At 46.8% G+C, this 14,482-nt stretch overlaps 1 protein-coding gene across 2 annotated transcripts in view; it reads left to right on the top strand.

Annotated features, from left to right (window-relative positions):
• The window catches only part of LOC8029176 (polyamine-transporting ATPase 13A3), a 99,330-nt gene that overhangs the window by 20,438 nt on the left and 64,410 nt on the right, over positions 1 to 14,482 (top strand). The window contains exon 1 of one of the 2 annotated variants that reach the window (XM_040215560.3): positions 10,322 to 10,465. The exons of the other annotated variant lie outside the window; for it this stretch is intronic. The gene's annotated coding sequence lies outside the window, so the exon portion shown is untranslated. Of the gene's footprint in view, positions 1 to 10,321; positions 10,466 to 14,482 lie in introns of those variants that run through there. 2 annotated transcript variants of the gene reach the window in all.

Here is a 14,482-nt window from a genome sequence, read left to right as displayed (position 1 = left end):
TCAGATATCATATATGCTATTAGCACCAAGATGTCGGGGGGCGCACTCTCAAGGTTCCCCTAAGAGACGTCACTACAATCACCGACAGGATTAGGACGACAGAGAGGTATTTATGTGGAGATTGTACGCTGGGTTGTGGGTCTGCAAAAATCTAAATGAAGGAGAGATGGGAAAAAGTCTTTTAAAAATGTATCCAAATACAAATATGAAATACTTCGCCAATCTGTATTTCATTGCAAACGCAGAGACACTTTTTAGAAAAGTACTGAAATAAAAAATACAAATAAGAGGGTATTTGATGACCTTCAAATACTTTTAAAAATGCTATTTGTTCTGATAGAATGACTTCTTAGACTTAAATTTAACCCAGGTAAAAAGAGAAAAGAGAGACCGTGCTCAGATAAAGAGTGGAGTTTACAAATGCAAAGAATCAAGTGCTTAAAAAGAACGTAGCGTTTTAAGAGAAAATTTGTTTATCCTAACTTGATGGGCGGGAGTAACACCAGGAAAAATAATGCAATCATTGTTTTTCAAAAGAATGAATACAAATGCGTCAAAACATTTTCAAAATTATTTCGCTAATGCGATGTGTTTTAAAAATGCGACAGACACACTGAAGACTGCGTGCGTATGGGAATGCGAAAGCATTATAGTCCCTTTGGTGAAATGTTTTCGATTGATGTTTTCGACAAGAATTAAAATTCTTCCTGCTCATTCGGTGTGTGTGTTTTCGTGTACGTTGGCCACAGTGCAATGACGCACGCACTAGGCACCCCTTTAGTGAGCGAGAACCGTGGAGCCGCCGTGGCGTCGGATTCCATTTCCGGCAACCGTCGTGATCGGACGCGGAATGTCTATACTTCGTTTCAGCTTCCGTACAAGCGCAGCCGAAGCTACGTGTGGCCGGAACACGCGATCTCGCCTGCACTTTTGTATCACTCCGCAGCGCCGCTGGTCGTCCGTGGCGCCCGCGCTCGCCGAGTATTTGGTCTGCTACGGGTGTATCAACTGTATTGCCTGCAACGGTTTAAAAAGTGCCATTTGACGTCTTGAAATTTAGTGACAGGAGATGTCAATATTTAGCCTGGCCGCTGGCGTTTGTGTCCGAGCTTTCCACCTGTTCGGCATTTCGGCATAGTTTCGAGATGTAAGTACACATTGCAAGGTGCCCGATGACCCGGCCGTTGATGTTTCCTTGTATTGTCTAGATATACCAGGGCTCGAGGCGCAGTACTCTCCACCAGCTCCTCGGGGTTCAATGTGATAGGCAGGTGAAGGGGTGCCCTGATTTCGCCGCGTATCAATGAATTGTAGTGACCCGGACGCTTTTCTTGTTTTCAACGCATTCGCCGAATTTGAAAGTAGACATTCTGCACGACCTCTCGCGCCTGACGCGCAAGCGTGTTCTAGCGAAAGGATGTTTTGAAGCGACTCAGTGAGGAAATCAACAAAGCACATGATTTGGCCATTACGGGAACGAATTCACAGAGAAAAACCGAGCGCTGCAGCCGTGTTGCCAGCGGATGTACGTGTTTTCACCGAAACACGTGCATTTACATATATTAATAAAAACATAAACTTCAGATATCTAATTCCTTTCGTCGCAAATCATTCTCAGCAGTACACATTTGGAATATTGTGCAATGTTTAAGCACAAAAGAGTTACTTAAAAAGAAAAATTACTTTTGCGGACTACTTTGTGGTGCGTAGGAATGCTCTTCTCCAAGTTACGAACCGTCCCTCAGCCTTTGGCTGCGCTCGGACGGAAGCTGAAACAAAGTATAGCTCCGACAGAGCGGTTTCAGCGGCCCATCCGGGCCGCGGTATCAGGTACGCTGAAGATAAGGAATATACTGTTATTCTGCCTTCGCTGCCTATCTGGTCAGTCGTGGTAAATATCTTTTAATGCGAAAGCATTAACTGTCCCATAAAGAGAGCTGACGTCATCAGTTTGAAGCGCGAAAACGGCTCCTAGTTTCCGCGATCCCAATAGGAGCGATTCGCCTTCAGTTCCATTGGCTGGCGCGCGTCGACGGGCTCCCATTGGCCGCTGCGCCATGGCCTCCGAGATTCCGACAACAAAGGGAGCGGACGAGCAGACGACAAAGGGAGCGGACGAGCGGCTTGCATGCTTTCGCATTCACAACTCATAAAAATTGCTTAAATAATTTTTTTTTCTTTTTTTTTTTTTTTTTTTTTTTTTGCTTGCAAGCGGATGTTGTGCGGCGTTTATACCGCGCTGAAGACTTTCGCGACGCACTGGCTGGACTACTCCCCGAAGTCGTCGCCCTCAGGGCGTATCAAATGAATCATGTCTGGGCCATCACCTCCAGCACCATCGAAGGGTCCCCTCTTGAGGGGCCTCAATGGCATTATTGTACGGGCTACATGCCTCTCTGTGGCGCCTGCGCTCACGAGCGCAAATAAATACCAATACCGAAGAAACTCTGAGCTCGTCGTCAAGGGGCGGCGGTGCATCGTCGTAGACCCGGGCAACCGGTACGTGCGCCTGAAGATCCACTGGCTGTTTTTCAACGTCGCCGATGACGATGGGAGGGCAGCCCTGACGCCTTGCGGCAGGGTCCTAGAGGTATCTATGGAGAGGGGGCGCATCGACGGCTGCCTTAGCGCCAGCACTGTGACGCGGACGACTGTGCTGCGGCTCATTGAGGGCGTGTCTCCCGATGACATCCCGCACCAATTGCGCGTCGCCGGTGAACTCGCCCTGGTCGTTGTCCCGGGCAGGGCGCCGCTTTGCCTGCGGTACCAACGGACGGGGCTCGTCCGCAAGAAGTGCCGCGTCCCTAAGTGCAAGGTATGCCGTCGGTTCGGTCACGACGGCACCCAGTGCGTCACGGCCTACGCGGTGGTAGCACCTGTAGGAGGCGAGAAGAAATCCGACATGGACGAAGCCGGTGCCGAGGAGGCCATCTCGTGTCCGGATGCCGGGGTTGCGACAACGCCAAACGCGACTTCTGCACCCGAGGGCGACGCAGCTCTGACCACGGGGCACTGGGCGCGGGGACGGCACGCCAGGCTGAGCTACCGGACGTGGCGTCCGTCGAGGCGACGAAACCTAGTGACGAGGCAGCTGCCGTGTGCAACGACACCATCTCTGAACCGGCAGACGACGCGCCCATGGAAGTCCTGGACGCCTCGGCAGGCGATCCGGCCACGAAACGCATGATGGACGACGTGGGGGCGGCCCCGACGCGACGAGCCAGGGAGAGCACCGTCCAAGGCGGCGCCCCTCAGGAGGAAACGGTTTGGCATATGGTCGAACGCTTCTGCAGGCGACTGAAGGGTTGCAAAACTACCCCCCTGACCTGGCGTGCCTGGGCCCTTTCCGGGCATCGGAGTCCGCGTGTCGGACGGTCAGACCCTCGGAACCCGAGGCAAGCCCCCTACGGTCTTTCCCTCCCTGGAATGACAATAAATCTCGAGGCAGCCTTACGCGTGGCCACGATTAATGCTCGTGCTCTGGTAGCCAGGCGTCGGCAGTGTCAGCTAAGCCGGTTGACTTTGAAGGACGAGCTGGACATTATTGCCGCTGAAGAAACTAAAATTGAAAGCCAGGAGCAGACTGACGTATGGTGCGGCCTTTTCGGCCTTTTCAGAATTATTTTAGCGTTTCCGTGTCACCCGCGGTGGGCTTGTTCGGCGGACTTTGTCTGTTTATTCACCGGTCGATGGATGTTACAAACAGCCGTGCATTTTTGCGCCTCCGGTCGTATAATATTCTGAGACTTTTCCTTTTCTAACGTTAGTTGGCGCGTGATTTGTGTGTACGCGCCTAATCGCAAAAATGCACGCAATCTTTTTGGCACATTTTTTAATTACAATTGAGTGATTATTTGTCTTGGGGATTTCAACTGTGTTTTTAGGCCCGGGCCTCTAAACTAGTCAAACACAAAGTTGGAGCCGAAATTGACGGAGCGCACTGATTGGCTTATTACGGCGATGACTTCGTGCTTTTTTCGCCGATCTCCAATCGGCGCGCACCACGAACTTTTGGCGCCAGTGAAACTTTTCTTTTCTCAAAATTCACTTTATTTTAAAAGTTATAGGCAAATTAAAGTTACAAAAACAAGCAAAAAATAACCTCCCTCATGACGTCCTTGGTTGCTTGAGAGTGGCCGTGAACAAAAGAAGAAGTAGTGAGCTCATCGAGCGCTCACGGCTGCCGCACTCCTTGTCGACAGCGCGAGAGGGCGCCATTAAAGCGTGTTCTCGATATGCTGTATGTAGCAGGCAGCCAGAGCGGCTCTCATTGCATTTGCTGCGCGAATAAATACTAATTCGGCATGACACTTCATTGGCCACCAACGACAGCAAACACGGGGTAAAGATAAGTTTAGAATGGGAGCTACTTTGCGCTGCCATACCGCGAAACTGCCAAACCGCAAGACAAAGCTTCTCGCCGAAGGCCTTCGGAACGCTCGAAGCCGGTCGGATCCTCCTTACCATGCGACCGCAGCGTCGCCGCGTACATCCGGGATCTTTCCGAGACGGCGCCTGATCCCACTACTCCTTTCTAGTATGCACCGCCTTTTCCACCGCTTGGTGGCGGGTATGTCGACGGGTCATTTCTTTTTTCCGTACTTTATGAACTGCGTTCATTTCTTTTTTGGTCTAAAACACTGAATAAAAACTACTTTTATAAATAACTGAAACGGTTCGCGCCACTTATATTTTGTATTTCGACAAAAAAAGAAACTTTTACCGGCTGTGACCAGTAGCAAGCCCAGGACCAAAGACGTCACATTTTGTACGCTTTCGGTACCACGGGTCGCCCTCGTCGGTGGAGGAGGTTTCCGCGTCGTCCGGTTAAAATATGAGGCACTGATATTTAGTTACTCTCTCCATGCCCGCTGGCTTGCCCGAACCCCAAGAGACGTGGAAACCGCAAAAAGGGTAGACGCTTAAATATGATTGCAGGGCCCCTTTAAGGCCTCAGTAGATTGAGCGAAACATGCTCCCGTTCGAGATTCAAGTTCCTTTTGTTTGAACGATCTTCTTTCAGTGTATTTTTTGGAGGACGTTGCGGCCCAGTTAGTTCAGTTCGCGTATTTCCAAGGTCGGAGCCATGCGAGACTGGATAAAGCGTTATCTCGCTCGTTTCTTTTTTTTTTTTTTTTTCTATGTAGAGATTACGCGGTTCAGCACGTGTCGTTCAGTGACCATACTTTGGTCTTGTTTATTTTTGGGAATAAGGTCATATCCGCGATGAAATTGGGTGATTTGGAAACTTAACAGGCGTCCTGTTCAAGATGAGCCTTTTAGGGCACATGTGAGCAAACTTTTTTCAAAATTTGTACGAGGACAAGCGTACTGTAAAAGCTTGGTTTGCTGGGCAAGTTGGTAGTGGACATTCATATTAAAAATAGCGCAAAAGAGACGGGACAAAAAGACGAAAAAGCACACAGGACAAACGCTAGCGTTTGTCCTGTGTGCTTCTTCGTATTTTTGTCCCGTCTCTTTTGCGCTATTTTTAATATGAATGACAAGCGTACATTGGTGGAGTGCGGTGGGATCCTTTTAAAGAAGTTAAAATGGCTGCAATCGAGAAAAGTAGAATACTAAAATATGGGAAAAGGAAAAAGAATGAGTCACGGCGTCGGTTCAACGCTTTTTTGTACCTAGGAAACATGAATCCTGGTGGACTCACGCTCAAAATAAGAGAGTGTAAACACCAACTTAAAATGATGGATACCGAGAAATACAGGGGGGGGGGGGGGGGGGGGGGGGGGGCGACAGTAAGGGCGCGAAGTACTAAGTTATGGATGGGTGCAGCTCCGACAAAGCGCGCATTAAGCGACGAAAAACGTTATGCGCAGCGTAAGGAAATCGAAGAAGTCTGTTATGTAACCACGGTGACGAGGGACAAAGCAAACATTGAAAAGGCTTTTGTGGAACACTATCGTAAGTCTGCTGCGACGTATCACGCCAGTAGATGACGATTTTGAAGCGGAATTTTTGTTTTTGATGCCTCAGTAAAAACAGCAGGTGTGCGAAAGTCTAGAAGTGCCTATCACTGTCCGGGCAGTCAAGCCAGCCATCGACGACGCCAGGACCCGACGGCCTTGGTGCCGAGTTCTATAAATCTTTTAAGGGTGAGGTAGCTCCTGCGCTGTACTAGGTGCTGACCGAAGCTTATAATAAACAACTCTTGCCAACATACTTTTTAAAAGCGCACACTGTGCTTATCCCGAAGTGCGATGATTAAGTGAAGCTTTTAACCGTGAAATCTTACAAGCCGATAACCTTAACGAACGTGGATTATAAAGGAACATGAAGATATTGACAAAACGACTACAAGGAGGTATTAAAGTATTCGTAGGACCGCATCCAATGTGCAGCATAAAACGCCGTACAATATGTACGAATATACATGTGACTAAAAGCAGTTTAGAATGTTGCGACGCCTCAATAACCGAGTTGCAATGCTGCAACTATACTCTATTTAACCTTCTGATGTACCGCACGAAAGGCTAGAAGCGCGAGCTTCTTGCTCTAGGGCACGTCTCGGCGGCAGAAGCTCTCGTGCACTAAGGGCTGCTGCCAACGCTACGAGCTCGCGCTTCTAGCCTTCGCTGCGGTACAACATAAGGTGAAAGTTCCAGTGTTGGACAAAATACTCGATAAAACTATTTAAGTTAAGTTACTAAATACTTGCTGCATAAAGTATTTAAAATACTACTCAAGTTACTTTCACTGTAAACTGTCTTGAGTAGAGTACAAATACTGAGAAATGTAATTCAATTACTTTTGAAGATACTTCTGCATTGCATAACTTGTATCGACGTCAGTGACAAGCACAATTATACAGTTTCGCAAATCTGGTTTGCCAGAATGGTGTATTAGCGCGAATCAACACAAAACGAGAAAAAAAAAAGCAAGAAAAAAAACATTGTAGGGCTATTTTATGCAGCCCAACTATAAAGAGAAGGATATCACTGATACATGTTACAAAACATTCTGGGACGTAAAAAAATAGGTCGCTTTAGCCATTCGCACCTGCCTATCAAAATGGCTGTCATCTATACGATGGTCGTAGAACAGTAGTAAAAGGCGCGGTCAACACGTAATTAATTATAGGTTTGCTTTATGCAAGCAGTATTAGAGCCTTACTTTATTTTTTTCCCGCCCGGAAGGTGGTGGCAATCACCTTTTTTGTGAAGCCGAGCATCCATGAGCTAGGGAGCGCGATCCTGACACCGCGGTACCACAATTGCTGAAAGTTTCCGACAGTGACATCGTTGAATGTCAAGTCCAGCGCCGCACCTGAGACGTATCGTTGAAGTACAATTCATATTCCCTACATGGGAAGCTCACTATAATTGAACTTGGTATACGGAAATGAGTGAATGGATCACAAAGAGAGCCCAGAAATTAGCCAAGGCACTGGTCGCACCTTCTTCAAGTAGGTTGTGTTCAGAAAGGCACTCAACGTTGGGGGACACTTTGTTGGCATATTGAGAGGTCATCCTGCGCGTAGTTGGTTTCCCGCCCTGTTCTCTGCTCATCAGTATTCGCTTACAGACAGTGTCCGCAGAGCAATGAGTGCCGGACTGACGACAAAAAGGAATGAAAAAAAAAACCCTCGAAGTGTTGCTTATAGCGAAATCAGATACTCACACACAAAAAAGCGTCTTCTTTTGTGGCCATTTCGCATTTACTTCTATTTGTTATTTTCTTGACACTGAAGTCTGCATTGTTGTCGTTGATCGTTTCCCGTTCTGCGTTGCGCCCCAGTGTGGCAATCTTTACTTCCGTAAAACCACGTGCCTTTTTTGCTTGAGGATTTTTGGCGGTGAAACCTTAGGAAACAAATGGAGTCTTTGGGAAAGCGAGGCGAAGACCTTCATTGTACGAACTTTGGGGTGAAATACGAGTCACATTCGGCACAAAAGCGACGTTTTCACAAACCAAATCTAAGTCACCGTAGCTTCTCGGAGTTAGCAACAGAATTTGGTTGCTCGAAAGAATGTACACGTTTGCTCGTGCCACGCATGCGCCACTTCATACCGAAAAACTCGGAAAATGGCGGAATGTAAAAAAAATGTATTTAAGATAATGAGTACTAAGATACTGAGAAATGTAATTAAAATGGAGTATCAAATACTCTCAATCATTTGCAAGATACCAAGATACCGCAAAAAGTATTTGAAATGCAGTATCTTGAGTAGAGTATTTGAGATAGGTACAAGTCTGGCCGTGAAACAGAGTATAGACTTCGAGAAGGCTTTTGACCGTGTTTCGCACCAGGCTCTTTTTGGTATTCTGGAACACATCAACGTATGGTCCATTATTTTAAACGGTGTGAAGATGGCTCATTAAAATTTCACTACATGTTTTGTCGTCAATAATTGTTACTGAATGCGTTGAGATACATTGTTTCGTAAGACAAGGTTGTCGTCTTTCGTCTTTTCTTTTTGCTATTTTTTCTAGAACCGTTTTGTTTGAAAAATCTTCAACACGGTAACATACCTGGTTTTAGATTGAATTCCAGTGACGTAAAAGTGCGTTCCTATGCGAACGATTTGGCGGTTTTTGTGCGGATCAAGAGAGTGTTCGCGAGGTGGTCAACGTTGCCTCTTAATGTTTTGTGCAAAAACAGGGAGCGCCGTTAATTGGAATAAAACCATAGGGTTCTGGCACGGTGACTGGGAGAATTTACCCACCAAGTATTTAGGTGTGCCATTAGGGCATTTTATAGATAGCACTAATTACTGGAATGAAGAGACCGAGAATGTTAGAACAAAGGCGGAAGGGTGGCGGAGGAAGGCTCTGTCTATATTCGCGCGTTCCTCAGTGTGTAATCTCACTTTGATATCAAAGGTTTGGTACGTCTTACAGGTGATGTGTATGTTGCGAGTCAATGTGCAGAAGCTGCACAGAGTTTTTGCCGAATTCATTCGGAACTCAAAATGGGGACGTTCTGCTCGCACCAATTCATTTCGTTATTGTATCATTTGTTTATAAAACAAATTGTATCTAGGTTTATATTTCTTCGTGATCAAAATGACTTCTTTTTCCGTACCTGCCAGTGTACGTGCCTGAATTTGCCGTGTCATCGGGCGTTGGAATGAGCGCGGGTATTCGTAGTTATATGAGAGAAGTTTTGTTATTGTTCCGTATGTTGAAGGTTATATTTTGTTTAGAAGTTTTGTCTACGATCTCACAGAGAAAATTTTTTAAAGATTTAGTCTATGTTTTGCTGCCTATACCTCTGTATCGGTTTTTGCACCATGAAGGCAGTGAGTTGGATGTGCTCAAGAGAGTTTAAAAAATGCCAGTAAAGCACTGTGTTAAAACTTTTTTTTTCTTTCAATTACACTGCGGAGTCCTTCCAGTGAAAACTTGGCTGGAAGACGAAAGTGTATTTGTTCCCTGGTCCACAAACTGTTTATTATGTGAAAGAACAGGAACAGTAGAGAAGGTATTTATGGGAATGCTGGGACGCTGTGTTCTAATTGGGACATCCTTCAGCGCACCCTCAAGAAAGATTTTCCAGTCAAACGTCGCGGTATTCGGCATATGTCTGTAGAAAATGAAAATCAAGTCCCTTATGACATGATTATGCTTTTGAACCTCCACAGTATGTGGAAGACAAGAAGGAATATACGGCACGAGAATGTTCGCACTGCGCGTGAAAAGTTGATTGAAAGCATTGCGTATGTAAGAGAAGTTTACCGCGCTCTGGCCGCATCTCCGGATTGGTTACCACTATGAGATGATTTGGCCATTTTAAAAAGATTTTAGTGAGCCACGGTTACCCTTAGTGGTTGAAATGTTTCACCCTCTCTCTTTTGTTCCTATTCTAAAAATGTGTCTGTGAAAGCAATAAAAAAAAAAAAGCCGCCGCGGCGTCGAAGAATCTTTCAAGGACGAATTTTTTTAGAGTGCACTCGTTCATTTTTATGCTTATTATGCCCGAAGCGTAGCGAGTTTGCATGAGCCACATCGCGAGCGGTGTCCACTACCGCGTTTGATTGCGAAGAACAGTGCCCGAAGTTGAATTTAGGCAGTATTTGAAACACTGCCCAACTGTGGCACTGGTGAATAGCGAGCCCTATTTTCACTGGAGCCTAATTGCTTCGCTTTATCGAAGTCTGCCGATGCCTCCAAACTATGTCCGACTCTGGCCTTGCTTATTTCCGTCGTCATTATCTAGGATTGACGACGAGCTTGGAGGGGAACAATACGAATAAAAAGTGACCTGATGTGGAACTTGACCGTCCTCATTTGCCGACTGTCGTGACACCGTACATGAAATCCAACCAGTTCTGAACGAGCCTTATCTCAGCCCCGTTATCTTATCGCGTCACCACGGCAACGTAACCAAAAGATACTCATTGTTATTCTTCGGCAGTGCTCGAGCATCGAACGTTTGCGTACGGGGACTGTGATCAATTAGATGCTGGAATACTACTTTCGGCAAAAGAACTTGAGCGCTCATAAGGTAAGTCGAGAGAGCTACTCCAAATACGCACGATCGGCTTTTCAAATGTAATTTCACGGACGTCCCAGGTTTCTGTGTGAAACTGTGTCAGAATATCTTGGGAATGTCCTCCTGCTATCTTGCCAAAGTTGACTCTCTAGACCTCGGTCACCTCTAGAAATAGAGCATATTTGCATGGCGACGCCGTCCCCAAGCGTCGTCTGCTCAAAACGTGAAACTCCGTTGTCACTCTCCCCCTTATTAGAGACCAACGCAATGTTTGCAGACAAGTCCGCGTTTGCCCACACCGCGTATAGGCACTGCGCATGCGCCGTACCGACAGCAGCGCCACCGCAACACCGTGACGTCAGAGCCGCGTGTTGGTTTCTAACCATACCGATGATGACCTTCTCCACACTGCGATCTTTTTCTGCCGGGCTGTGGATCGCGCTCTGTGCGTGCGCAGTAGCTCCTTTTTGTGGAATAGTAGTCGCCGCGCATGCGTCCACAGCCCAGTGCCCGCAGCCCATTTTATTCGCCTGTGTGATAAGCGCTGGGAAGGTGTATGAGCACAGGAGTTCAGCTTCTTGTCCCGTGTCTCAACAGGCACCCATCACGAGGTTCGCAACAACTTGTGACGTCACATATTTTCATTTCAAAGTAAGCCGATTGTTTGAGATTATTATACACTTAATTGACTAAATGTGGTAATAATATTTTATTAAGTAGGGGTTGTAAATTAGGCCAGTTCATAACATTTAAAGTATGATGAAATATAGCCTCAATAAACAAGGACGAACAACGAGGAACAAACACGACAGGACGGTGACTGACACGCAACTGAAATTTGTTCTATGCCAGGGAAACCAAGGAAACTTAAACAGATTGCACACACATACAAACAGATTAAAACACACGCCTACCTGGCAACTAGAGGCCGCAGAGATATCTCCTTACAAATTGGCACTCGTGTTAGATATGTTAGATCGAAGGTACGTTATCTCCTCGGATAACACCACCGGTGGCTCACTGACACATCTGTCTGCCAATGAAGATATAAAGGATGCTTAATTTATTTATCGAGTCATTATGTCTCGGTGCCTGCCCACAACAACCACGCCACCAAAGGAAGGCAGACATGAACAATTCCTGCAATGTACGGTAGTCACCCGACTCTATCCCTAAGGGAGTAATCGTGCTCTCTCAATTTTATTTTAACAAATTCCTGTCTGGCCTACGTAAGATCTTCCATACGACAGGAGTATTCGGCAGACGACACCCGATATACAGGTCACAAACGGGTTTTTATGCTTTTTTGTGCACTTAGGTTGCGGACGTTTTTCAGCACCAGCACTAACTCCCGCGCATACCTGCAGCTTACTTTTTTGTGGAGCTGAGAACACAACAGGCATCTCGTACCGACCTCCTCCTATCTGTTTTAGGTAGTGGGAAAGCCGATGAAGTAGGGGACTATCACCATTCGACTTCTCTCCACACATGTCTCTATTCCTTTTGTTTATTTTAAAGGGGAGCCCGCTGCCTCTGCCAAAAAACCCTACAAAAACCCCGACATCCTAAGTCTATTCACCTGCCCTGTGAAACTCTCTTTAATCGAGTGCACGCACAACTTTCTGAGGGCCAATCCAAGACATGAAACGACAATAGACCCTTTTCAAAAGTCACGTGCCGATTATTAGAGGGTCGGAACCACTGCGCAATGGCGGAGCGACTGCACCGAGAAACGTGCAAGTCATTTAATAAGATAGCGAACGTCGGAGCGCGCCTAACACTACGAGCCGACGAGCCAAATTAAACAAGGTCGAAAATGCAACGTCATTGCGATCATCACCTTTTTAATGGGTGTATTTTTTTTCAGTGTGCCGTAACGTTGAGGTTTTAGTCCACCATTGTGCAGGGATTTCACAGCTGCCAACAGAGTACCGTATTAGAGCGCAGCTCTTAGGCGCCCGTTTCCGGCTTGAGCGGCGTCGGCGTCGGCGTCGCCGTCGGCATAGCCGTCGGTGTCGGCGTAACCGCACGGTGCATGATGGGTAAATTTCCACGCTAAATTTAGCGAAAAAATTTCCCCGGTAAATTTAGCGGAAAAAATCCCCGCTAAATTTAGCGGAAAATTTTCCCCGCTACATTTAGGGGGAAATTTTCCTCGCCAAATTTAGCGGAAAGGATTCCCCGCTAAATCTAACAGAAAAATTTCCCTGCTAAATTTAGCGGGGAATTTTTTTCGATAAATTTAGCGGAAATTTTTTTCCTAAATAGGAGGCGAGCGGGAGAGGAGAAAGGGCATAGCCCCCTCTTCGTAACTTTCCCTCCTCCTCCTCCTCAAGAGCTGCGCTCTAATTCGGTGTTACAGGGCGTTGTAAACGGCTTTAATTTTTTAAAAGGGGTCTATACCCCTCTTTACTATTCTTGAGTGGGCAGTCCTGGACCGGCTTGCTAGAGCAGCGTCTCAGTTGAGACTCGGTGAAAGAGAGCACTGCAAAGCCAGCAGCTGAGACTGTGGCGAACGAGCGTCTTGAGACGCGGTTACAGTGAACTAAAATATAGCGGTAGTGCAAAAAACGTCGGCGGCGCCTCATCGGCCGGGTAAAGCCAGAGCTGTAGACGGCCGCGAGTGGCGCTGTTGTAAAAATCCGGAGGACATGGCTGATGTAATATGGCATATGGCGTCGCGTACGTTCTCGGATGTTTTCTGCGGTGTCTATTTATGGTCGTTTTCGCAATTTGTTTTCGTGAATGCCAAGTGCTTGGCCTTGTGATTATTCATAGGTTCGAGTCTTGTCGCTAAGCGATGCAAACGAAGAGAAAAAAGAAGGATGAGCACCACTACGCGCCAGGACGCTAGACTGGGTACCCGGCTCCCACTACCGCATGGGTCAAAGGGATCGACGGCCGTTTGAAAACGCGTGGCTTCACGCGTTTTCCGCCAATATACTTTAACACGCGTTGGCAAACTGAAAAAAAAAAGAAAATAGATACATGGATAAATAAAAACCGACGCTATTTCACAGATGCCCAAAGTCTTTCTTTTCGCACCTTGAATCGATATTTCTTTCAGTAAAAGATAACCAAAGGCATGGAAGCGGTGTCTGTCTCGGTGAATAATTATCTACGACGCGACGTTGTAGATAATTATCCCTGACGTCACAGCACTGCGGTGGCGCTGTTGTCCGCGCATGCGCAAACGCGCCACCTCACACGGATCTGTTTTTTTCGCACGCGCAGTTCGCACACCTGGTATGGCCAAACGGCTCGTTTGTAAATAGCGTGTTGGCATGTGCTATAACCGGCTGTGTTTCAATGCCTTTGGTTAGTTCGTAAGCGTTCCACGGGCAACTGCGTAGCAAAATTTGAATGAAAGCAGGCAAAATTTAAAAAGAGGATTCCCTGCCCTCCCAGACACTGGTGGAGGGAACCGAACAACCGAGGCAAACGATTGACCGCTTTCGAAAGTCACGCACCAATTGTTACAAGGTCGGAACCATTGCAAAATGGCGGAACAACTGACAGCGCAAAACGTGCAAGTTATTATAAACTTCGAAGCGTAGCCAACGCTAGGAACCGACGGGCCGCCACAGTACCAAAAGCGCAACATCACTGTGTTCATATATTTACAGCGAAGCTGTATATGGTCAGGTTTCTCCGTGTCCGTGGACAGAACAGTAGTCGATAGATAAAATAGTCGACAGAAAACCATGGCGCGCGCCTTATTACCGTTCGCGCGCGCATTATCTCTTACCATGTGGTTTTGACACTTGTTTCAATACGAAAAACAAAAAACAAGCGTAAAAACCACGTGATATATTACAAGCACGGAGCGCTCCCCGCATGCGTTTCTCGGTAAAGGTTGCGGTTCCAAAAGCTGCCGCGGCAAAGGCAGCGCACGAAGTCTTTCCTGTATAAAAAAACGTTTTGGTACCGTGCATTTACTTTTCTTACGTCAATCATTTGATATGGACCCTTTTGCTGTTTGCAAACCTGAACTGCCGCTTGTGTCTCAAGCGACTTCCGGTCTTTGCA

This window comes from Ixodes scapularis, unplaced genomic scaffold, assembly GCF_016920785.2.
Source record: "Ixodes scapularis isolate PalLabHiFi unplaced genomic scaffold, ASM1692078v2 PGA_scaffold1__304_contigs__length_218370807, whole genome shotgun sequence".
NCBI classification, from domain to species: domain Eukaryota; kingdom Metazoa; phylum Arthropoda; class Arachnida; order Ixodida; family Ixodidae; genus Ixodes; species Ixodes scapularis.
The sequence above is the reverse complement of the archived record's forward strand: the minus strand, read 5'-3'. Positions and strand labels throughout refer to the sequence as shown.